The following is a 25,473-nucleotide window of genomic DNA, read 5'->3' as shown; positions in this document are numbered from 1 at the left end:
AGTATTAACATCCGTCTGGCTAACCTCCCATGAGTTAGTTTGGCGGATAACAGAAATTCTAATACTTTGTGGTCAGTGTATACTTTTGTTTTTCTTCCGAATAGGAAGTATCAAAAACGTTGGAAGCCCCATACAATGGCCAATGCTTCCAGCTCCGTGACTGAATAGTTTTTCTCGCTTTTTGTGAGTACCCGGCTGGCAAATGCAATTGTTCTATATGATCTTAGCACTGCCTGTTCGTATTCTTGGAATAAAACAACTCCTAAACCTGTTTTCGCGCTATCAGTGTCCATACAAAAATTTTGTGTTAGATCAAGATGTGCTAAAATCGGTGCTGTTGTTAGTGCGTTTTTCACTTTCAAAAATTCTTCATTGGCTTGTTGATCCCATACCCATGGCCTGTTTTTTCCAGTCACTGCACATAGGCGTGGTGTTGCGAGAGAGTCGATCGAAATAAATTTTTTATAGAATCCGGTGAGACCTAGAAATCCTCTGAGAGTTTTCTTACTATATCGAGTACAGAATTCTTTGACTGCCGTTAGTTTTTCTGGGTCGGGCATTACCCCTTTCTCGGAAATTATGTGTCCTAGAAATTTGACCTCTGGCCTTCCAAATTTGGAATATGTTATATTTGCTGTGACCCCATGCTCTTTCATGATCTGTAAAAACTGATTTAATGTGTCGTTGTAATGTTCCCAAGAGGGTTCTGCTATAATCACATCATCAACTTAACAAGTCATTTTTTCTAAAATTTCAGGACTGAGTATAGTATTAAATCCCCTAATAAACGCTGCTTATGATATGTTTAAACCAAATGGCAATCGTTTAAACTGGTAACATCTACCGAATACGATAAATGCTGTAAATTTTCTACATTCTGGGGCCAATTCTATTTTCCAGAAACTACTCCGTAAATCAATTGATGAAAATATCTTAGCGCCGTGGAAATTTTGTATCAATTCCTCTAATTTTTCTGAGCGATCTGTCTCAGTGATTATGATTGTGTTGATCTGTCTGGAATGAAGCAGTAGCCTGATGCTCCCATCTCATTTTTGTACAATATGGAGTGGGCTGTTGTATGTGGCGGTAGCTGGTTCAATAATATTGCCATCTAACATTTTAGATATCTCCTGGAATACTTTATTCCTGTAGCTTAATGGGATTGTATAGGGTGGCACTCTAAATGGTTTGTGCTGTTTTACTTCAAACTTGTACTGAAAGTGTTTAATACTGCCAGTCTTAGGTAAAAATACCTCTGCTTTATCTCGTAAAACACCCTCTAATTCTCTTTTACTGTGTTCCGAAATACCTTGAACTTCTTGCAATTTTTCGTCGATTTCTTTGTGGACTTCTAACATGAGTTGAGGCGATTCCCCCTTTTGTGCATACCATTCTAATTCTTCATCCTCTTTATCTCGCGTCATTCCTAATTGTTTGTTTATAACTGGTATTTCTTCTAATTTTAGCTTTTGCTCAAAGAGAAGTGTGATATTCCCGAATGTTACGCTACCTTTCCCCATATCTATTATCGCTCGTCTCTCATTTAAAAAATCTGCACCTATAATCAAATGTACAGTTAGTTTAGGTATAATAACGAAGTTGGCTTCGATCGTTTGACCTTGACACGAAAGAGTTAACCTTGTTTGTCTCGTAACTTCCGCAGCATTGTTTCTAATTGGACCTCTTACTTTAATCTTACGTGTTTTCAGAACTGGCAATTCCTCATTGGCATTACACTGCACGAATAAATTTTCTGAGATCACACTCAGTTCACTTCCGATATCAGTTACAATATTGAATGGGATATGCTTCACCATGGCCTTCACAATTGGTTGAATTTGAAAGGGTTGGTTCTGTTCTTCTTCTTCTTGCATCAACGAATCCTCCACTGAATCATACATGAGACTTTTTAGGAATTTTCCTTGTGAATTGGAACATTCTGTAGGATAAGCTTCGACTGCTACTTCTCTCTCTTTTATTTCCTCTTCTCTATTTCTTCCTTCACTTACGCTTTCTTCAACATCCTCTACTTTTTCCTCATCCTCGTCTATCTTCTCCTTCTTCGTCGCTACTTCCGCATAATAGCATCTAAATGCTCTAATTATCGCTTCATAACTTCCATCATTATATACGTTGGGTTGTGTGCCCACTCGTAACTTATTTTCAACTTCCATCGACTGCGCAATATCCTCTTTGAATTCATTTTCCCTGGTTTCCATCTCAAATAGCTCTGCAATACTCATTACTTCGTCCTTTCCTCCTACATTCGTTGTGTATGCCTCTGGTAATTCATCTTCCTCGTCAGTATTCTCCCAATTAATTTCGTCCCAATACGATATTGTTATTTTCTTGTCTTCGTTTTCATCTGGTCCCTGCGGATTTCTTTCTTCCTTCTTCTCTTCTCGTGATAAGTTTTTTACTTCTCTGTTCAAGGTGCTGCAATTGTCCTGGGTCGGTGCGTCATTCTCTTTGGCATGGGCGCTTAGCTGTCAATTCGAACGTTTATCGGGGTTTGGTGGTCTTACCTCCACCTCTTCTATCTGTATTCTCTTTTCTTGTTCAGCTTGTTGATAGTGGTTCCTTTGTTGATAATTTGTCGGTCTATTGGTTCTCCAGTACCCGTTCCGGATGTCCTTATTCCCTCTGTAATAGTTGTTGCCATTCCTGGGTGAATTATAGTTATTGCCATATTCTCTTCTAAATCCATAACCGGTTCTTTGTTGAAATCCATTGTCGTTTCTTGGTGCGAAGCTATCACATGTTTCGTAATTATTGTTTCTTCGTACTGTGTCTTGTGAATTCCACTGCCTTTTGCTTTCGTTTTCACGTGCGCTTCGTCTTTTTCTTGCGCCATCTTCGAAAATATGAACTCTAGTTCCCTTAGAATACCTTTAAATGCTTCGACGTCATTGCCTCAGCGACCTACTAATGATTGCTGGTATTTCAATAGTAGCTTCATCGCGCATAATTTAATCAACTCTCCGTCACTGTATGGTACATCTAAGCATTGATTTTTCTTTGCCATTAATTCGAAAAATTTCACGGGATTCTTCTCTCCTGAATTTTCAAAATATGGGTTCTGTAATAATCCGTACTTCACTCTCTTCTGTGCTTCGCCGGACCAATATCGTGAGAGAAACTTCTCTCTGAAATCTTCGTTTGATCGGCATGTCGCTGCAACATTCTGCATGGTTTCTGCGACTATTCCTGACATGTGTGCACATATAAAGTATAATTTGTGTGCTAGCGTCCAGTGTTCTGGTAATCCTACTCGGAATTGATCAATAAAAGTTCGTGGATGTAATGAGTTTCCTTCTCGAAAGTGTTGAAATTTTCTGACTGTGAGGAAATGATCGTTGTCGTACTTCGTCATAGTCCCATATGAAATTCGCGATTCTTCGCCACTTTTGTTTCTGATCATTTCTCCCGTCTTTCTTTCCGGTTGTGGTAGAACCATTGGATATTGTCCACTGTAACTTTCGCCTACCCTTGCGTAGTATCGTTGGAGTGGTACGCAATAATTTTCTTCCATCGCTTGTGAACGTGTAGCTGAATGCATTGCACTGTAATCTTCGCGACCTGGCTTTCCATTGTCAGGTATTGGTTCGTTATCTTGCTGGCTAACCTTGCTGCTTCATTGCACGATCCAAACTGTCTTGAAACATACATTTGCGGTTCCGCATGTGTTTGTGATGACGTTTATTCATGAAGAATTTCGAAACGTGTTTGTTGCTGTGCAGGCTGTCTGATTTCACGTATGTTACTTTCCGCCTGTGATTGGAATCGCAAATGTGTAATATCTTCGTTAATTGCTTGTTTTTTCGGTGCTGTTACAGATACGGATGTGGTTGCAGACTCTGTGCTTGTTTGATCCTTTTCACTACGCTCTTCAATGGTTTGCAAGAAATCCGTTCGCAATTTCTGAAATTGTCGCTTCGTTTGCGCTTCTATTTTGACTATGCGGTTACCATATCTTTTCAGCGCTGCTTTTGTGATACGTTTGTGTAACACACTGTTTTCAACAACTTCACGCGCTGTACTTGCTGCTTGTCTAGTAATTTCTTTTATCTGTTTCTCTAGTTTCTTGACTTCTCGCTGGGTGTTGTTACGTAATGTTTTGATCTCGTCCTGAATGTCATTACGCAATGATTGTACCTCCGCTTGTACCTTGTCAATGTCTGTTCTCAATTGATTGTGACCTGTTATTAAGTTCACTACCACTTCTCGAGATTCTTTTGCCTTGTCTTCAATGTGACTTAGGTGTAATTTAATTTTTTTGTTTTGTTCTTTAATCGCACGCATTTGTCTCGTGGTTTCTGCATTCTGAATTTGAATTTGGTTCGTTATGTCTTTATTTTGCCTTGTCATGATTTCCGTAATTTGTTGTAATAATTCTGCCAGATTGGTGGGTCCTGTTGCGTTTTCTTTCGACGTCCTACGCTCTGTGCTTTCGCCCAAGTGTTGGTTTGCAACCGATTGCATTGAAGTGTGCTGTGACACGTTTCTGCTCGGATTCCTTGTACTCTGTGGTGAGGGAGCTCTGATTACTTGTACTATGGGTTCTACGTATTCAAGACGCAAGTTAGAATCCTCATCGACTGTCTCTGTATTTTCCTGCTCCTCTGTCGTATGCTGACTTACGTTTTCTATGCCTTGACGTACGTTATCCTCGTTATGGTGCGTTATATGTCCTATTTCTCGCGATACTGCATCGTCTGTTGTACTGTCCTCTATTCTCTGTCCATTTTCATGCTGGGTCTCTACTTCAATTCGGTCAAGGTCTCGATTTGCCGTTGCTAATCTTTCCGAATCCCTTATTTTCTGTTTTGAAAGCAATTCACGCGCCCTACTTCGAGTCAACATGCGTTCATACGATCTCACTTGTTACATAAACGTTTTGTTCACACGACTTGACACTTATTATACCCCAGACTGACAATCCATTCACTTACTTGTTGGGTCAGAACCAACTTGTCAACGATGTATCCGCCACCTGTGCGCTTGCTTTGAGGTGAAAACTTAATTCTAACAATTTTTAAAATTCGTAACTTAATTATGCTATTGTCTCTGCTAGAATGTCTCACTATCTATCGCTGCAGCTACTTTTTTCAACTATCTATGCCTTTCAAAAAAAAATTTTTTATTACAGAAATTTTTTAACAGGATATTTTTCTGACCTATTTAGGCATGTGGTCGACCTTCAATCATTGTACTTTACCATCCTGGCAGGGTCGCCATATTCTAACATTCTGTGTGGTGTCTATTGTTCTATATCATGTCTCCCTACCACTTTCGAGCAACGACACTCTGAGCGTGGTTTTTAGGGAATTGACTAGTTTGAACCTGGGACCTGTTGCTGGTAAGGAGATGCCAGACCACACATGACATGTAGAGATCAGAAGAGTTCAGTGAGACTAACTATGATATAACCAAATACTTAATGATTTCAGCGTCAGCTCCACTGCACTCCCTGTAAAAGAATCTTAATACTAACTAACTTTAGTGGAAGGCGTTCAAGGCTTTCCTATTTTTAATTAGCTGGTAAAATAACGTCGTAAAAGCAAGTTAAGTTTACCATTGGAAATTTTATTCTACTCACAAAGCATTGTTTATAAACTGCACTATTGATAAAAGGAAATGTTTTAATACAGGATGGTAAAAACCAACTGCGTTCAACAAAAATGTGAACGAATATTCCCTGAATGGGTTTCCAAGTTCTACAATGGATCGAAGGATGACCTATGCCATATCACATCTATAATCTAGGTTTAAATTAAGTTTCACAAAAGAGAAAACTATCAAAATGGTCTACAGTGACCCTCAATTATCTTTAATTACTTATCTAACTTGTAAATTACAGTGGCTGATGTGGCTTCTCAATAATTATATAACAGAAAAATCATCGCGTTTCAGATTTTAACCAACGTAGCAAATGTGAATACCACGAGCTTTACTTGACGATCGACACTAGTATTACGCAAAACGGGGATGTAACAGATGAGACTTTTGCAGATCTGAGTGAAACCTTATGCGCTGAGAAATGCGGCATCGTGTGCGTTCATTACCTTGTCGGTGTTTAGGCAGCGTCAGGGCGGCGCAGCTCCTCACATCTCGCCGTCTCGGAAGCAAATCCTCCTAACTTCTCATTACTACAATTTACCGAAGTTGGTTTAAAAAAACTATCTGGCTGTGTTTTCATCTGACCAATCAGGGTCTCAATGTTAACCTTAAGCTCCGCCTACAAAAGTTCTGTCTATCCAATGAGAAACGTTATACTTTACGTGGTGGGGCAATGTTTTTAAAGTTTTCAACGTAACAGACGCAAAAAAGTCTCACGCTAAAACTTGCAGCTGGTGTGGACCTTTTAGTGTTATCGTAACATCTATACTGTTCTTCTGGAGGGCTCTGGCTTTTAACATGGGCTGTTTGGTGGTCCTAGTGGTTAGCTGGCGACGTGGCTGTTCGTTCCTTATCGTAGGGCCTTACAGCTTAAAACGGTTCTGCTCTCGGCATCTGTTCTCGTTTCTCCCCTCGGATCTGCGTCTGTCTCACGGTGGGATGGTATGACATGCATTTAGGCATTCCTGTGTTAGTATGTGGTATTCCATCTGCTCACTCGTAACTCGTATTACTTTGGTTAATTTAATGTCACGATTTATTTGGAGCTATGTGACATACTACTGGATTTGCTTATCATGTCAGGGTTTTCATGGAAGGTGTTGGATTTGCCTGACACCGTACAAGGGGTAATGCAGGAGTTGGTTTAATAACGAATAAAAAATAGGAGTGCTGGTAAGCTACTACAAACAGCATAGTGAACGCATTAGTGGCCAAGATAGACACGAAGCCCACGCCTACCACAGTAGTACAAATTCATATGCCAACTAGCTCTGCAGATGACGAAGAAATTGAGATGTATGATGAAATAAAAGAAATTATTCAGATAGTGAAGGGATACGAAAATTTAATAGTCATGGGAGACTGGAATTCGGTAGTAGGAAAAAGGAGAGAGGGAAACGTAGTAGGTGAATATGGATTGGGAGGAAGAAATGACAGAGGAAGCCGTCTGGTAGAATTTTGCACAGAGCACAACTAAATCATAGCTAATATTTGGTTCAATAATCATAAAAGAAGGTTGTATACATGGAAGAAGCCTGGAGATACTGACAGGTTTCAGATAGATTATATAATGGTAAGACAGAGTTAGGAATCAGGTTATAAATTGTAAGACATTTCCAGGGGCAGGTGTGGACTATGACCACAATCTATTGTTTATGAATTGTACATTAAAACTGAAGAAACTGCAAAAAGGTGGGAATTTAAGGAGATGGGACCTGGATAAACTGAAAGAACCAGAGGTTGTACAGAGTTTCAAAGAGAGCATAAGGGAACAACTGACAGGAATGGGGAAAGAAATACAGTAGAAGAAGAATGGGTAGCTTTGAGGGATGAAGTAGTGAAGGCAGTAGAGGATAAAGTAGGTAAAAAGACGAGGGCTGCTAGAAATCGTTGGGGAACAGAAGAAATATTGAACTTAATTAATGAAAGGAGAAAACATAAAAATGCAGTAAATGAAGCAGGCAAAAAGGAATACAAACGTCTCAAAAATGAGATCGACAGGGAGTGCAAAATGGCTAAGCAAGGATGGCTAGAGGAGAAATGTAGGAATGTAGAGGGTTGTGTCACCAGCTAAATTTCATCTGATGCAGCTTCTATTGTAGTTGTAGCTCATACCTCACTTTCCGTCATCAAGTGATACGTATATTATGATGACTGATTTCAGAGATAATATTTAACACGTTGCCCGAAGGCGTATTTACATATTAGTGCAACAGGTAGTAATACAGAAGAAGTTGTAACACCGGAAATGCATATCCCCCTATTTCCATCTATTGTACTATAATTTTTTTCCTTATTTTGTTACCTGAAGATATTACATTTCGGTGTCTTTATATAAAGTAATTCTTTTGCTATATATATGTCGATGTATAATTGGTTTGTTTTGTAAATATTATTTGTATATTACGCTGGGTCTTGCCTAGGGAAAACCAAGCTATCGAACGTTTACATCGATAGGTCGTGTGGAGAACCAAAGTGTTCCACGCGGCCAGAGCAGAGTCTGGCTGGAGTAGGGCGGTGGAGCAGGTGTGTTTAGTGACGCCCCCGCGAGTTGCCGCGCTTTCGGGTTTTGGCAGCATGTTATTGCGCTCGACTTGCTATGATAGTTTCTGGCACGGTGTCGCGGACGGGAAACATTAGCTGGCACACATCAAGAAACTGTTTTGCCTGGTGACCGTGTCGAGAAGAAGGCGCGCCAACATCCAGCTTCTGCAACAGCGACGGCCGACAATAAGTGACTGTCGCCACCTCCTCGATCGACGACTTGAAACCTTCTATCAACCAACAAGGAAGACTGAGAGCACGTTAAGTTTTAGAACTGTATGGCAGACCTCAGCTTTTCAAACTGTTCCATTTGCATCACTAAAATGCAGCAACTTAGCATGAACCTTTGTTGCTCATTGTCCCATTTGCATTACCAAGCAGGGTCCCTTCCTTTTCCGAAATGAACCCGAGTGTCGTTGAAATTCAAATGCGAGCAGTAAAGTAATATCATTCCATTTCACTGCTTTAATTTCAAAGTTCAGTTAAAGTATTCATAGCTGGCTAGAATAAACAAACAGAACTATATTTAGATTAGATAAGCACAAATTAAGATTGCGAGTTTTGTTATTATATTTTAGCTTACCTGTGACTGCAGCTCAGCTTGGTACATACTAAATTTTACTATTGGTAATTGTTCAAAATCATTTAATTCAAGTTCAAAGAAAATCCCTTATTTCTGAATTACGTAGATTCAAGTTGCTTTTGAGATGATTGTTGAGGTAGCCCAAGACTAACCTTATTTTCAGAAACAAAGTTCACTATTAATTTCAATCACTAAATTAACTTTCAAACTTCCGGCCTTAGTAATTCTTTTGCTAAATTAAGTCAGAGTGTAGCGAAATTTATTACTTCTGACAAACATCCAATTTTCGCACAACACGTGTCAACCTTCAGTTGTCACGCTTTTAGCGGAAATTACACGTGCATTAACCTTTCTTTTTCAGTTATTGTAGTAGTTGTCCATAGGACTGGCGACCGTAATTTTCACCAAATCTCAAATATCTGATTAACACCGGTTAATTGTTAACCTCACGACAGCACATTTACTTTCTTTAATAACTTTACCCTTTTTCAAAATTAATTTACGCTAATTTCATTTGCATTTTTCCTTTCATTTAGATGTAACCCTTCCTCCCTTATTACCGACAGATTAACTTCGGAGACGATTGCTTTTCCTAAATTTCCATCAGGTACACGCGGTTTAATTTTCCACTGCCATTAAGGTCGATAAGAGAGGGGGAGGTTAAAAAGTCATTCATGATACGCCAGTGGCATTATGAAAATAAATGTTATAAAAACATGACTGAAGTGTGCTGTCACTAGGATGACAGTAATAGTAACATTGAGAGGTAACATACGTATGAGGGGGTATTAGCATATTTATTAAGACATTAGCGAATAGCTTCCACGGCAGTAGAGGCTGCTGCAGAAGATGTCTTGAGGAACAAAATTTGGGCAGGAACTCGTGTCCGGAAAAGTCACCGAACGACGCTGCAGAGAATGGACGCCACAGGCGCTGGCTCCTGTCACTCGGCCTCCCCTTCGTCATCTAGAGTGCCACTCCACCGCGGGGAGATCCAGATCTTCGTACCCCATCAGCCAAACAAAGCAGTAGCAGCTTGCAGTGCATTGCCCTGCATAATTATGGTGAGGTCCTGCAGAAAGTGTGGTGTCACCGCCTGACACCACACTTGCTAGGTGGTAGCTTTAAATCGGCCGCGGTCCATTAGTACATGTCGGACCCGCGTGTCGCCACTGTGTGATCGCAGACCGAGCACCACCACAAGGCAGGTCTCGAGATACGGACTAGCACTCGCCCCAGTTGTACGGACGACTTTGCTAGCGACTACACGGACGAAGCATAGCTCATTAGCCGAGCAGATAGTTAGAATAGCCTTCAGCTGAGTCAATGGCTACGACCTAGCAAGGCGCCATTAGTAACATTGCATGTATCTATGGAGTCTCACTTGAATCGCCACAATCTCCAGATGTACCACAAGGATGGATTAAAGTTAAGTATTCCAGAAGCTACGTACTTTTCTTTATAGCATTCATTACGTATCCTGTTTCAGATCTCACGCCCTCCTGCTTTAACTTAGCGCGTGCCTTTCGGCTTTCTCTCATTGTGTCTAGGCTGTCTTGTCTAGACACAACAGAAAGTGTCATCATTTCTGATGTTCGGTGACTGCGACTGATTGCCACTATCGCCGATGAAGCATACGGACCTAGCTGCTGCGTAGACAGCCCTTGTCTCCTATGAATACCATGCTTTGTTGCATTGGTGGCTGACGTTGTGAGACACGGCCTTCTGTCTGCAGTGTATTGTCTCCCAGAACTCTCTATGCCATCTCCGACGCTTCGTGGTGTAGCAGAGAGGATGTAATAGACGGAGAACGACCGTGTCGTGTCTACGGGGGCGGATGTCGGCCAACACAGCAGCCACCGCTATCTATTCCTCTGGAATATGCGGTAATCGGCCGCAGTACATGAAGAGCAGCCGACATTCCGAGACGTTGGTGCCTTTATTGAATTTAAAGGAGAACCGTGAAAAGAGAATGGGGAGGAACCATACATGTTGACACTGTTCCATGTATCAAACAACAGAATGTAGATTAACTTTTATTCCGTTGGTACAGGAAATTAAGTACATTGTACAAAGTAAGTAACAAGTGAAGCAAACGTTAAATACTATATGTTCAATTCCGATCGTGTCAGTTTCTTCCCTTCTTTAAATTATTTTATTGGATCGCTTATACTCTTCGCAACAATGTTTTCTGCACTTACGGATTAAATGCCGTTGTAGTAGGTGCTGAAAATGCCTGCTTCCTGCGTCGCAGCGTGCCTCACATCTGCATATCATTGACTGCCGGGCTGGCTTAAAGATACCGGGCATGGTGCGAACGACCTCGCCACCGGCGTTTCGTATACCACGTTCTTCAGAGGAAGAACTCAAACAGGTTGTGGTCAGATTATCTAGGCAGCCCAGTTTTCAAGAAGGGACGTTGAACAGATGTGCAGAACTATAAACCTTTATCTCTAACGTCGATCAGTTGTAGAATTTTGGAACACGTATTATGTGCGGGTATAATGACTTTCCTGGAGACTAGAAATATACTCTGTATGAATCAGCATGGGTTTCGAAAAAGACGATCGTGTGAAACCCAGCTCGCGCTATTCGTCCACGAGGCTCAGAGGGCCATAGTCGCGGGTTCCCAGGTAGATGCTGCGTTTCTTGACTTCCGCGCGGCGTTTGATACAGTTCCGCACAGTCGTTTAATGAACAAAGTAAGAGCATATGGACTGTCAGAACAATTGTGTGATTGGATTGAAGAGTTCCTAGACAACAGAACGCAGCATGTCATTCTCAAAGGAGAGAAGTCATCCGAAGTAAGGGTGATTTCAGGTGCGCCGCAGTGGAGTGTTGTAGGATTGTTGCTATTCATAGTATATATAAACCACCTTGTGGATAACATCGGAAGTTCACTGAGGCTTTTTGCGGATGATGCTGCAGTATATCGAGAGGTTGTAACAATGGAAAATTGTACTGAAATGCAGGAGGATCTGCAACGAATTGACGCATGGTGCAGGGAACGGCAACTGAATTTCAATTTAGACAAGTGTTACGTCCTGCGAATACATAGAAAGAAAGATCCTTTATCATTTACCTGCAATATAGCACGTCAGCAAGTGGAAGCAGTTAATTCCATAAATTGTCGGGAAGTACTCATTAGGACTGATTTTAAATGAAATGACCACATAAAATTAATCTTCGGTAAAGCAGATGCCAGACTGAGATTCATTGGAAGAATCCGAAGGAAATGCAGTCCGAAAGCAAAGGAAGTAGGTTACAGTACACTTGTTCACCCACTGCTTGTATACTGCTCACCGGTGTGGGATCCGTACCAGATAGGGTTGATAGAAGAGATAGAGAAGGTCCAACGGAGAGCAGCGCACTTCGTTACAGAATCATTTAGAATCGCGAAAGCGCTACGGAGGTGATCGATAAACTCCAGTGGAAGACTGCAAGAGAGACGCTCGGCAACTCGGTACGGGCTTTTGTTGAAGTTTCGAGAACATACCTTCACCGACGAGTTAAGCAGTATATTGCTCCCTCCTACGTATATTTCGCGAAGAGACCATGAGGATAAAATCAGAAAGATTAGAGTCCAGACAGAGGCATACCGACAATCTTTCATTCCACGAACAATACGAGATAGGAATAGAAGGGAAAACCGATAGAGGTACAGAAGGTACCCTCCGCCACACACCGTCAGGTGGCTTGGGGAGTGTGGAGGAACATGTAGATGTATAGGGCTATCTCGAGCAATAAAGAGATCGCCAAACATCCGCGCAATTTGGATTCTTGCAGCCCGACCTAAGTGTGTGCGTATTCCATCGCGCTGGAACAACATACATCGACGAACTGCAAGTGACACCTCCTCCAGTATCTGCAGCGGCTCTTCCCCGATGAACTTTGCGTATCTGTCGCCTCTGAATCGAGGGGGAAACATGTGGATACCTGTGAACTAATTGTGGACCGTGCCGGCCGATATACCGACAGTAAACATTCCCTGAAGACGTCGTTCGTGGGTGGTGAGTGGTTTCGCCTTGGCCACACGTGGTAGTTGTGCTCTCTGAACACACCCTCAGGGGCGAAGGACGCCTCATCCGTGAACAAAATATATGGCCCGCCGCAGTGGCCGAGCGGTTCTAGGCACTTCAGTCTGGAACCGCGAGACCGCTACGGTCGCAGGTTCGAATCCAGCGTCGGGCATGGATGTGTGTGATGTCCTTAGGTTAGGTTTAAGTAGTTCTAAGTTCTAGGGGATTGATAACCTCAGATGTTAAGTCCCATAGTGCTCAGAGCCATTTGAACCAACACACATATGCAACGTAATAGCGCCTTCCGTCCTAACGCTGCACCCACCAAGCCGCTGATCAGCAGTTTTCCACTGCTCGTGCACCAGCGCGGGTGCTTGCAAATGGGTCTCCGTCGACTCTCTATACTTTGTCGTCCACAAGTCGTGGTGTGTGTACGCTTTGCGTGCGACCTTTGTCGTATCAACGCCCTGTTGGTGGTGGTGGTAGCGGTGGTGTTGGTGGTGGTGGTGTGGTAAGTTCCTATGTGACCAAACTGTTGAGGTCATCGGTCCCTAGGCTTACACACTACTTTATCTAACTTAAACTACGAGTAACTTACGCTAAGGACAACACACACACCCATGCCCGAGGGAGGACTCGAACCTCCGACGGGGGAGCCGCTCGAACCGTGGTAATGGCTCTGAGGACTATGGGACTTAACATCTGAGGTCATCAGTCCCCTAGAACTTAGAACCACTTAAATCTCACTCACCTAAGGACATCACACACATTCGAACCTGCGACCGTAGCGGTCGCGCGGCTCCAGCCCGAAGCACCTAGAACCGCTCGGCCACACCGGCCGGCGAACCGTGGTAAGGTCAACGCCCTGTCAAAACACCCTTCTCACTCAGTAGCCAGCGTATGCCTGCAAACGTGGAGTGATCCGGACAAAGCCTCTTTTTCTGTCGTTGCCCATAGATGCGTGACTCTCGCATCACCATACGCGAAATGCGTGTCGCGCTGTTACTTCCTGGTCAACGTTTTTATGATGCGGCACACCAGCTTGTGACAAGTTACGACTGTGCGCTGTTGTTTCTACTGCATATGTTTGTCGCTTCCCTGTGCCGCTACAGTATTTATGTGACAACCGTGGGCGCGTTCACTGTCATCTAAATACGAGATTTTTGTCACGAGCACTGCGAGACGTCAGCCCTGTGCAGGAGGGGTGCCCTGGCGGCAAGGGTGACGCCTATAACTGCGACCCTCTGCAGCGTCGTTGGATGACGTTTACATGCACTGGTGCCTATCCTCATTGTGTTCCTCAAGATACCTTGTACGTACCCTCGAAGTTCGTCGGTGTAATTTTGAAATAACCTGCACGTCTCGGTCTTCTACCACAGTTTTTCTCTCTGCGGCTTCCTGTAATATCACGGAAGCTATCACCCGACGTCGTAACACATGCACTCCCCTCTCTCCTCATGCTGGCTAACAAATTCCATACCAACGTTTCCTAGCCCATTGAAGGATCACTTCGTATCTTCTCTTATGAGTTGACGTAATGCTCAACACTCTCCTATAACGGCACAGGCCACTTTGCACGTCTTGTGCTCTGGCTTCCCTTTGGTCAATGATTCGCTTCCATACAGTTCTTTGTTGCAGACGTACATTCACATAAATTTTTTCTCAGATCAAGTCCTGTGTTTGATCTGTGACAAGGACTGACATCATCGTTCAGTAGCATCACTGAAGCAGAGATATGGAGTGGATCATGTAAGTGGAGTGCATGTGTATGTGGAGTAAAGAAGGAAGTTGGTTACCTCTGTGCAGTCGCATGATACCGTTGGTTGTCTCTCGACTGCGACGCTTGAGCAATTGCTTAAGAGTCCCTTACGTTTCGATGGCAACGAGGCCCACGATAAACACAGGCCTGAGTGCATGTATATGTGTCGTCAGCATTGTAATGTTAACTATCGTCCGACATAAACGCGTGATTTGTCAAAGATTTCGTTGAACTTCTTTCACCAAACTACTTCACTGAGCTATTGAACGACGGTAAAATTTTTCACCGTAATAGTTCTAGAATGGATGGCGAACACCTAATCGCCTGTACAGTAGAATATGCTGAAGGCGAGCACGTTACTTGAAAAGATAGAGAAATGGAAACGATTGTGAACGAAACCGAGGACAGCGAGAAGACTAGTTTGAAGTGTTATGAGAACGTACTTCTTGAGCTACAGTTAGGGGACAAAACGAACAAAGAAGATTATTTGAGAAGGGGTACCAACATTTAAGTTGGCCAAGTGAAAGTGGACCCTCATATTTGCATACAGGATTTTTAAGATACGCCATTTCTTAATATCATTCATCATAAGCACTGTTTTTGGATTGCCTGAAACTGTGTCACTCATGATTTAAATAATGAAACACTGAGCTAGTTACGTATTTTTTCATGCTTAATGTGTCGCTATTCGAGAATTTATTCCCATTATCAAGAGAAAATATTCAGATCGGTATATTATGTGCTGCTTGTATGCGTGTTGCTTTGCGTCTATTGCCCTGCAGCTGTGCTTCTACGCTTTACCGCACTCAGAGAAATTTCCCTTGTCCGACTTTCCGAAACATCATATAAGTATTTGTATTTGTTAACAAGAAGAAATTATTGGAAAGCATAGTGCAGGCCGTGAAAAATATGTAACTGATGCAGTGTTTCATTCAAGTCATGAATGATATATCCGCTAAGTATCGTCTTGTGGCTAAGTTAACATTTTTAGCTATTGTAGCCCGCAATATACGTTGTACTAGAGTCTCATGTTGTTCCATATTTCGTGTTATTTCACATGTGAAGCAATATATAAATCACCAAGGAGGAATTTATGAAGATTAAGTTATTAAGAGGAGTGAAAATAAATACTTTCTTTTCGTTAGTGTACACTTTGAATACACTTGGCCTCTCACGTCTCCATATCATTCCAAGTCCTTTTTTTAATGTTAGCTTAACAGCATCCACAGCGCAGCAACTTTAACCCTTTCAGACCCGAAATTTTTCTGGAGGAAGAAAAATTTTTCTTTATGTGTTAGTCGTCTTAGGTGAGTTTTTAATGATTTTAGGAGCAAGATTTATACAAAAATATGTACCCATTTCCAAAACGTACTTTTTCACTTGGCTTCACTTTAAGGACTAAACTAACTAATTATGAAATATTCTCCATTGTAATAAATAGTAAAATGATCACTCGATAATTTCCATGTAAAATAACAACAACAATATTCAATTATACACTGGAATATAGCGAACCATGTATTCTAGTGGTCACGAGTTGCTGCACACTGCCACATTGACTTGCTGATATTTTTATAGTGATGTCCAACGGTTGGCAGCATTTGTGGGTGATGAAAAAGTTGAACATTTTCAAGATGTACCTCAGGTTCGCTGAGGGAAGAAATACTTTTGTTGCAGCTAACAGGCTGTAATATTTAATGTACACAATTGTAGCCAGAGGATCTGAAAGGGTTAAATGCAGCTGATTGTTGCTGCTGCTTTTGTAAGATTGAAACCGCTTGTTACAGTTTCTGTAGTCAGCGTGCTTTGTGTTACAAAGAACTGAATATCGTTCACACTTTGAAATGATAACTGTTGTAGTAGTCAGGAACCAACTATACTTCGTCATTTTATAGCTTAATGCACTAAAGCAAGGGAAGCGACGTGTAAACAATGGCCCTCGCTTTCACTTTTATCAAAGATCTTTGCTAAAAGCTCCCCTACTACACAGTCAAAGATTTGACCGAACAACTGCTATAAGCATTTATCGTTAACGTCGAACACTACATTGCTGACGTCACACAAACATGCTTTCAGGCCCATATTTATCGTTGGCCGAGGAACGGCACAGAGTGACAATACTTCGTGCTGGAAAAGATCAATTAAATTTCTCGAAGGTGGAGTGTTGGGGTGGGGGGGGGGGGGGGGGGGAATGGGCATTTCCTGACATTAGCCACCTATGTTTTATATGCTTTAGAAGTGACTGCATGGTAGGGAGTGAAAGCTATTCCACGTGGAAGCAGTACAACAGTCACACTGCCAGTCGACCACAATATAGCACATGAGACTGAGTGCGCTTCGGTCGGCTGATCTTGATTCAGCACGTAATTGGGGGTTGCGGAGAGGAGGAAGAGCGTTACAGTACGGTTATGTCATGAAATCTGTACTGAACTTGGTTATGAACTGGCAGTCCAGCAAACAAAGCAAGTCTGTCACCTGCTTTGTCTGTTTCAATAGAATCTGTTCCAGTTTCATGCGCCATTTCAGTGTCCATAGAACTGTCAGCGTCATGTGCCTCATATTCATGTTTCCTCTCCTGACCAAGACTGATTATTGTATTCTGTGTTGCTTCTTCCACAAACCCCATCTCTGCGACGATTGCATGTTCGCAAGCTTTCAACCAAAAGTGGTTTCTAAAATTAATGGGAGAAAAGCCTTTATTCTGCATTTTTGTTTCCTTGTATTCCGGGCTAGTTCTATAGGGTCGAAATCACAGTGGTATGGTGGTGCCCTAAGAACAGTATATATGTCTCAAGCTTTAAAACTATGAGCTTTAAAACCAAGCTTTGTGATAATTGTCCTCATTCATGTTGTCAACATAATCTTAGAATTAAGATTTCGAATCGAAACGACGTAAGATTTGAGTGTTGTTTGGGCCGTGCAGTATTTAAATGCAATTAAGAGACTGGCCCACTCTAATTGGAGCTGTATTGTTGGTTGTAAGCTTTCGTTCAGTGTGGCGAAGCCACGGCAATACTAAGTAACTGCTGCTTGTAGTTAGGATTGAGGGGAAGTTTTTTGGGCTGCGTAGTATTCAAATGCAATTAATTGGATCGTCCACTTTGATAGGAACTGTACTGTTAGTTGTAAGCTTCTCCCTTGCAACACTGGATTTCTCGCAATTTGGATTACCCGAACACTACTTCAAGGTAAGGCAGTTAGCATCCTGCCGAACATGCTGTTAACGGTGCTGCTGCAGGAGTAACTTAGGCAGTCACACGCGTGGGTGGAGACACGGGGAACTCGTGGCGGATAGGCAGCTGCATAATACACGCGAGCACCGCCGAATGGGACGCACAGCCGCCGGTTCGCAGAGCGGCCGCGGCCGCGGGCTTGGGCGGGGCGCTATGTGTGTATGTGTGTGTGTGTGTGTGTGTGTATGTGTGTTTGTGAGAGAGAGAGAGAGAGCCGCGCCTGCTCCGCTGTTTAATAATTAGCGGACGCCAAGTCATCTCCGGCGACTACCGCAGGTCCGCCGCACAGCAGCCTCTGCCACTCACCAGCCGCCGCAGCGCCGGCACACGAGTCAGCAGGCAGCAGCGCGAGCCGTGCTGCCAAACAAGCAGGCCTAATACTCCGGCGTTCTTTAAGCGTTTCTGTTTTGATATGAGGTGCAGCGCGAAACCAAGGAGGTTGTCTCCGTTTCAAAATACCAACAACAGATACTGCAATAAAACATGGGGGGGGGGGGGGAGGGGGGAGAGGGGTGGAATCACGTATGCTCTCGCAGCCGGTAGGCACAAATGGCAGGTTTGCAAAGAAACTAGCAGTAACTGGGACGAGAGAATTGAGAAGGGAGTTGCGGGGATCTCACCGGAATTTAAAAAAAAATCTCGAATTGAAGCGTAAGGATAATTATTGAAAAGTAAAAATTTAAGCCTTTAAACCCTGGTAAGAAAGGCACAAGAGAGTGTTGGAAATTGAAATGTTATTGTTGTAAGGTCTTCAGCGCAACGACTGATTTAATGCAGCTCTCCATGTTACTTTATCTTGTACAGGCCACTTCACCCCTCCCCCCCCCCCCCCCCAAAAAAAAAGAAGAAGAAGAATGCTTATTACAACCCTCTCAATCCGCTTCATGTACTCATCTCATGATCTCCCCAACGATTTTTAATACCAACGTTTCTTTCCGTCCGGTACCTGATTGGTGATCTCTTTGTAACACCATAGCCTACACCCTACATACCTTTTGTTGATTCATTTAGCTTTCTGTTTTTTTCAACATCCCATCGTTGAACCTCTGTAATTAGTGTTTGATTAATTCGATACTGTAATGAAGTGTAATCTCTGTAATACACACAATATTAGCAAATGATATGTTTTGTCTTTCTCACATAATCTCTTTGGTTATCTTTGAGTTGGAATAAATTTGTTTTAATAATGTTTTTGTAGAAATGTCAATATGTGCAAATGTTCTGTTTTATTTAATATGTTTGGTTGTTGTTATGTAAACTGCTGACCTTCACTTAGCGTTCTTAGTTATTTTGTATGTAAAAGGTGGTGTGGTTCCCCTGGGGAACGGAAGCATGCAGCTTGGATAGAAAGGTGGAACAAAGAGTCAGTCGGGGATGAGCTACTGAACCACCAAAAAACTCGCGAAAAGGTTGTGAATTGTGCTGGTGCCGAGAGGGGCTTTTTGTGCCGTTTTCCAATGTGCCAAAGCCTCAGATGGATGCAGTAACTAGATGGAATTATGCTGGAATTTATATCTATCATCGCCACCCAGAAATGACAGAGTCCAGTAATTCTACTTGCAAATCCACCTACCAACATGCACTCGCCACCACATTACGCAATCACTGTAATGGAACAGAAGAACTAAAGTAATGTATAGTGAAGAATCAGCTCATAGGATGTTATAGTGTACTCAAATATAAGGTGGTGGCTCTGAGCACTATGGGACTCAACTGCTGTGGTCATCAGTCCCCTAGAACTTAGAACTACTTAAACCTAACTAACCTAAGGACATCACACACACCCATGCCCGAGGCAGGATTCGAACCTGCGACCGTAGCAGCAGGGCGGTTCCGGGCTGGAGCGCCTAGAACCGCACGGCCACCGCGGCCGGCTGAAATATAAGGTAAATTATAACTGAACAGCCTGGTTCCGTCCTCCTGATGGCCAGATGGCGGTTTATTCAGCTAAGCTGGACTCTTCTGCGTTTTCACGCATTTCTACATCGGATTATTCTGCATTTAATTACGTGTTCAAATAAACTGTTTGTCGTGTCCGCCTGTTACTGCCCAAGAAAAATTTACGTTTCCAAGATCATCATGTGGCAATAAAAGGACTTGAATTACAGATTACTGGTCACTGTTGGTCTCCTCCCCTCCCCCCCCCCCCCCCCCCCCAGGTTGTAACTTAACAGAGACTTCCGTTAACCTGAAAGCCTCAGAAAGTGCGCCTTCAAATCACTTGAACCATACAAGATGGAGAATTATTTAAAGATTGAATTGCATCGAATTTCCACACTAAAATTTGTTGTAGAACTTACATCATACTGATCTACTCGGAAACTGTAAGTATTCACTCGTTATAAATATGGTTGTTAGATGAAAGAGATGTGCGACGGAACCATACAATATACTGAATCCTCAGACACTTTCGTCAAACTTCGCTGTTATTAGATTAAGAAGAAATAATTGTCAGCATAATCCTTAAAAACATATGTTAATCATTATTCATTACAGCAACGGGTTGAAACTTCCTGGCAGATTGTGTGCCGGACCGAGACTCGAACTCGGGACCTTAGCCTTTCGCGGGCGAGTGCTCTACGAACTGAGCTACCCAAGCACGACTCACGCCCCGTCCTAACAGCTTTTCTTCTGCCAGTGCCTCGCCTCCTACCTTCCAAACTTTACAGAAGCTCTCCTAGCAGAAGTTAGCAGAAGTAAAGCTGTGAAGACGGAGCGTCAGTCGTGCTTGGGTAGCTCAGTTGGTAGAGCACTTGCCCACGAAAGGCTAAGGTCCCGAACTGGAGTCTCGGTCCGGCACACAGTTTTATTCTGCCAGGAAGTTTCATATCAGCGCACACTCCGCTGTAGAGTGAAAATTTCATTCTAGTAACGGAGCTGTTTTTATTCGGGGCTACGATTAGTGTTATAGAGGGCCGGATATGTGGTCTCTAGATTTGCCAGGATAGCGTGGCGCGGTATGCGGTGCTGACAAGGGAACCTACCCATCGCACCCCCCTCAGATTTAGTTATAAGTTGGCACAGTGGGTTGGCCTTGAAAAACTGAACACAGATCAATCGAGAAAACAGGAAGAAGTTGTGTGGAACTATGAAAAAAACAAGCAAAATATACAAACTTAGTAGTCCATGTGCAAGATAGGCAACATCAAGGATAATGTGAGTTCAGAAGCGCCGTGGTCCCGTGGTTAGCGTGAGTAGCTGCGGAGCGAGATTCCTTGGTTCAAGTCTTCCCTCAAGTGAAAAGTTTAATTTTCTATATAATCAACTTCGCTCTCCAAAATTCCAGCACATGTTCAGATTTGCTTACACATATGCAGGATTTGACGGTATACAGACGGAAAAATTTGAAAACGTTAAAAACATATGTTTTGACAGAGCACAGGGAAAACTGTGCGGCTGTGAAACTGTTGCAGTTTATGTGACAAACTCTTATTTTTTCATCACTTTTTAGGGAGTGATTATCACATCCACAAGAAAACCTAAATCGGGCGAGGTAGAAAAATCTTTTTACCCATTCGCCAAGTGTACAAGTTAGGTGGGTCGACAACATATTCCAGTCATGTGTCGCACGTGCCGTCACCAGTCTCGTATAGAATATATCAGACGTGTTTTCCTGTGGAGGAATCGGTTGACCTATGACCTTGCGATCAAATGTTTTCGGTTCCCATTGGAGAGGCACGTCCTTTCGTCTACTAATCGCACGGTTTTGCGGTGCGGTCGCAAAACACAGACAAAAACTTATTACAGTGATCATAGACATCAATGAACGAACGGACAGATCATAGCTTTGGGAAAATAAAGAAAATAAATTTTTCACTCGAGAGAAGACTTGAACCAAGGACCTTTTTTTCCACACCCGCTCACGCTAACCACGGGACCACAGCGCTCCTGACCTCACACTCTCCATGATGTTGCCTATCTTGCGCATGGACTACTCAGTTTGTCTATTTTGCTTATTTTTTTCATAGTTCCACACAACTTCTTCCTATTTTCTCGATTGATCTGTGTTCAGTTTTTCAAGGCCTATCCACTGTGCCAACTTATAACTAAATCTGAGGTTCCCTTGTGAGGATGTATTGAACGCCCAACGCCGCTAATGAGCCACTGCTAACGGAATAAACAGTTTTTAATCATGGATTCACGGTTGTTTCCTTCACGGCTGCCGGCAGTAGGTGTGGGTAGAAGAGCACTAGCCACTCCGGAATACGCTGACGCCTGGACGCTGCTGGTTTTCCCGGCGGCTGCGGCAAGTGGCATCAACTCTGCACCGCACAACGTCACAGCCCGCTGAACGCAGATCGGTCATGTTGTCCCTGCTGCCTCTTGCGGCCAGCAGCACGTTTAGCAGGTTGCTAAGGCACTCTCACCGACGTCGTAGACGGCGCCCCATAGGGGCAGCCAGCGAGGTGGCCGTAGTCGTGAAGAGTTACGTCATGGCCTCTCACAGAGAACCTGCCGCCGCGCAGGATTAGCCGAGCGGTCTTAGGCGCTACTGTCATGGGCTGTGCTGCTGGTCCCGGCGAAGGTTCGAGTCCTCCCTCGGGCATGGGTGTGTGTGTGTTTGTCCTTAGGATAATTTAGGTTAAGTAGTGTGTAAGCTTAGGGACTGATGACCTTACCTGTTAGGTCCCATTAGATTTCACACAAATTTGAACAGAGAACCCGCCAACGACGCCACTGTCTGCTCGTAGACACTGGTCGGGAGGGGTGGGGGGGTAGGGGGGAAGAGGACGGCAGTTACTGCGTTCTCCCGTGCTGATGGTATTTCAGCAGCTAACTAAGTAATATCAGCTACGCTTCCAGCGTTTGTAAAGAATAGAGGTTTAACATCGAGTATAGATTTAAGTGTCAGGAAGTCGCTTCTGAAAGTATTTGTAAGGAGTGTAGCCATGTATGGAAGTGAAACATGGACGATAAATAGTTTGGACAAGAAGAGAATAGAAGCTTTCGAAATGTGGTGTTTCAGAAGAATGCTGAAGATTAAACGGGCAGATCACATAAATTATGTGGAGGTACTGAATAGAATTGGGGAGAAGAGAAATTTATGGCACAACATGACTAGAAGAAGGGATCGCTCGGTAAGGCATATTCTGAGGCATCAAGGGATCACCAATTTATTATTGGAGGGCAGCGTGGAGGGTAAAACTCGTAGAGGGAGACAAAGAGATGAATACTCTAAGCAGATGCAGAAGGATGTAGGTTGCAGTAGGTACTGGGAGATGAAGAAGCTTGCACAGGATAGAGTAGCATGGAGAACTACATGAAACCAGTCTCTGGACTGAAAACCACAACAACAACAACAACGCTTCCAGGAGGCCGGGTTAGGGGGCACTTTAGGCCAACGGGAAAACGAAGTCGTAGCAGCCCTCGGTAGCTAAGTCCTTTAGAATAGGGTGGCTGTTCCATCATAGAACGATGTCACCTTGGCCGACAGTTGATGGTGCAGCACAGGACCCACCTCGCAACTGGTTAGCTGCTGCCTGAAAACGGCGTTTTGTAAGTCAGAGTATTTGTATCGAACGGTCTATGCACTCCGTCTTCAGGCCACAAGTGGCCCATCGGGACCATCCGACCGCCGTGTCATCCTCAGTTGAGGATGCGAATAGGAGGGGCGCGTGGTCAGCACACCGCTCTCCCGATCGTTATGATGGTTTTCTTTGAGGACGGTCTGTGCCAGTGACAGTACTGTGTGACAAGAGTGACTGGATGTGCCCTAGTTTTATGGACGCGTGGATCTTTGCTCGAGTTTGTTGATGGGTTCAGATCCACAGTCCTCTGGGTTATGGGCCCAGCACGCTTCCACCTACGCCACTCTGCTCTTGTTGGTTAGTGGTGACGAACTAAGGAGAACGGTCTGAGACGTCCACACGGCGAGTACGACGAGCACTTGCGCAAGAGTACTGGGTTTGGAGTTCGGCGAGTGGTTGCTGGGCATATTTTTCAGCCTATTTGGATCCGAGGCTGACTTAGAGTGCTGGCCTGGCTAGCCAGATTTGGGACGTGGTGGACTGATGAGAGAGTCGAAATCAGTTTCGCTGTGCTGAATTTTGGGCCCCATTGCAACCGACAAGCTGCAACTTCGATTCGCTAAATTAGATTAAATTTTGTATTTTGAAGTCCTAACTGTCATTTTCTTATTGATACCTATAGGTCTGTTGCGATCATTGTAAGAAAAAGAAGGGCAGTGGATACGAAAGTAGGATTGCGCTAAGGAGTGTAAAACAACTCACCTGCTGAAGCAACTAACCCTGAAATGGATGGCGAAACACTCTTCAACTCGCCAAGACACAAGACGCCCCTTCCCAACAACAAAGATCTTAGTGGCCTCATACCAGAGAGACACCACACGACAGATCAAGCTGGGGGCGCCAGGAAGGCGAAACGCGACTCCAGCAACCCCGCCACAGCTCAACGTAACGGGGAATTTTGAGCCCTCTTTGAGTTGCTTGCATAGGCCTTCAAATTCCTGGCGCCACTATCTCAATCTGTCGTGTGGTGTCCCTCTGGTTTGAGGCCACTAAAATCTTTGCTCGAGGTTGTTGACTGGGACAGGGCGTGTTGTGACATGGTGAGTTGGAGAGTGTTTCCCTTTTTTTATATTTTTGCGGCCATGACTGCCAGACTGACAGCCGAGTATGAGCATGACACTTCAGCACCATCCATTCTTAGGGCAGAAGAGTTTTTCCACGCATAATTGCTGTAGACCACGCCATGGTCTCACAACTCCTCTCCACAGGCTTTCAGATTAGTTATTTCTCCACCTTTTGTGGGCTGTAAATCTACTTATTCGTATGAGTTACGCCTTATTATTTCACTGTGCGTGGTCCACAGATTGTTGTCATTCTCCCCTTGCCGTGAGATCACTCTGCTACATCGGGTTGTATGGCTTACTTTGGTGGTGTGCCCATTCTACATGCCAGACCGACTATTTTTCCTTGTTGGTATTCCAATCTAGGTATTGTATTGTATAGAGCTGGGGACCTAGAAACGCCGGAGAGGCTTCGTCTCCGCTGTAGAAACAGCGGTCCACTCACCCTACCGCCGCCACACACCGGTCCCACGATTATTGTGCGTGAACGTCTCACCGTCTCACACCAGACAAGTGTAACCCGGATGTTTGCGTGGTGGAGTAATTGTAGTGTACGCGTACGTGGAGAAAGTGTTTGCGCAGCAATCGCCGAGATAGTGTAGCTTAGGCGGAATTAGGGGAACTAGCCCGCACTCACTGAGGCAGATGGAAAACCGTCTTAAAAACCATCCAAAAACTCGCCAGCGCGCCGGACCACGACACTAATCCGCCGGGCGGATTCATGTCGGGGACCGGCACGCCTTTCTGCCTGAGAAGCAGTGAGTTAGATCGCACGGCTAACCGGGCGGGCATCTAGATATTGAATACCGGCCTGCCTTGGCTTCAACTCAGCACTGGCGCCGACCGCGGGAAAACTTTTTCCTGTCCAATTAACCTTCACTCGCCCGCGCGGGCGGTGAAGTGACCGCCTTTTTACAATTTCGCGTCATACTTACTCCACAAAGGTAAAGAGGTGGCGGGAGGGACATGTATTCTCTAGTTGCACCTTTTTCCGACAGATGCTGCTCAAAGTTTGTCCAAGTCGCATCTCTCTACCTCTCAGGACAAGTTCAAATAGGTCCGAACACGTTCGGCGGTCAGTTTACCGCCTTGCAAGCGCCTACGGCACTTACAGAAACGATCAGTTG

This window comes from Schistocerca americana, chromosome 6, assembly GCF_021461395.2.
Source record: "Schistocerca americana isolate TAMUIC-IGC-003095 chromosome 6, iqSchAmer2.1, whole genome shotgun sequence".
Classification (NCBI taxonomy): Eukaryota; Metazoa; Arthropoda; class Insecta; order Orthoptera; family Acrididae; genus Schistocerca; species Schistocerca americana.
This window is presented reverse-complemented; position numbering follows the sequence as displayed.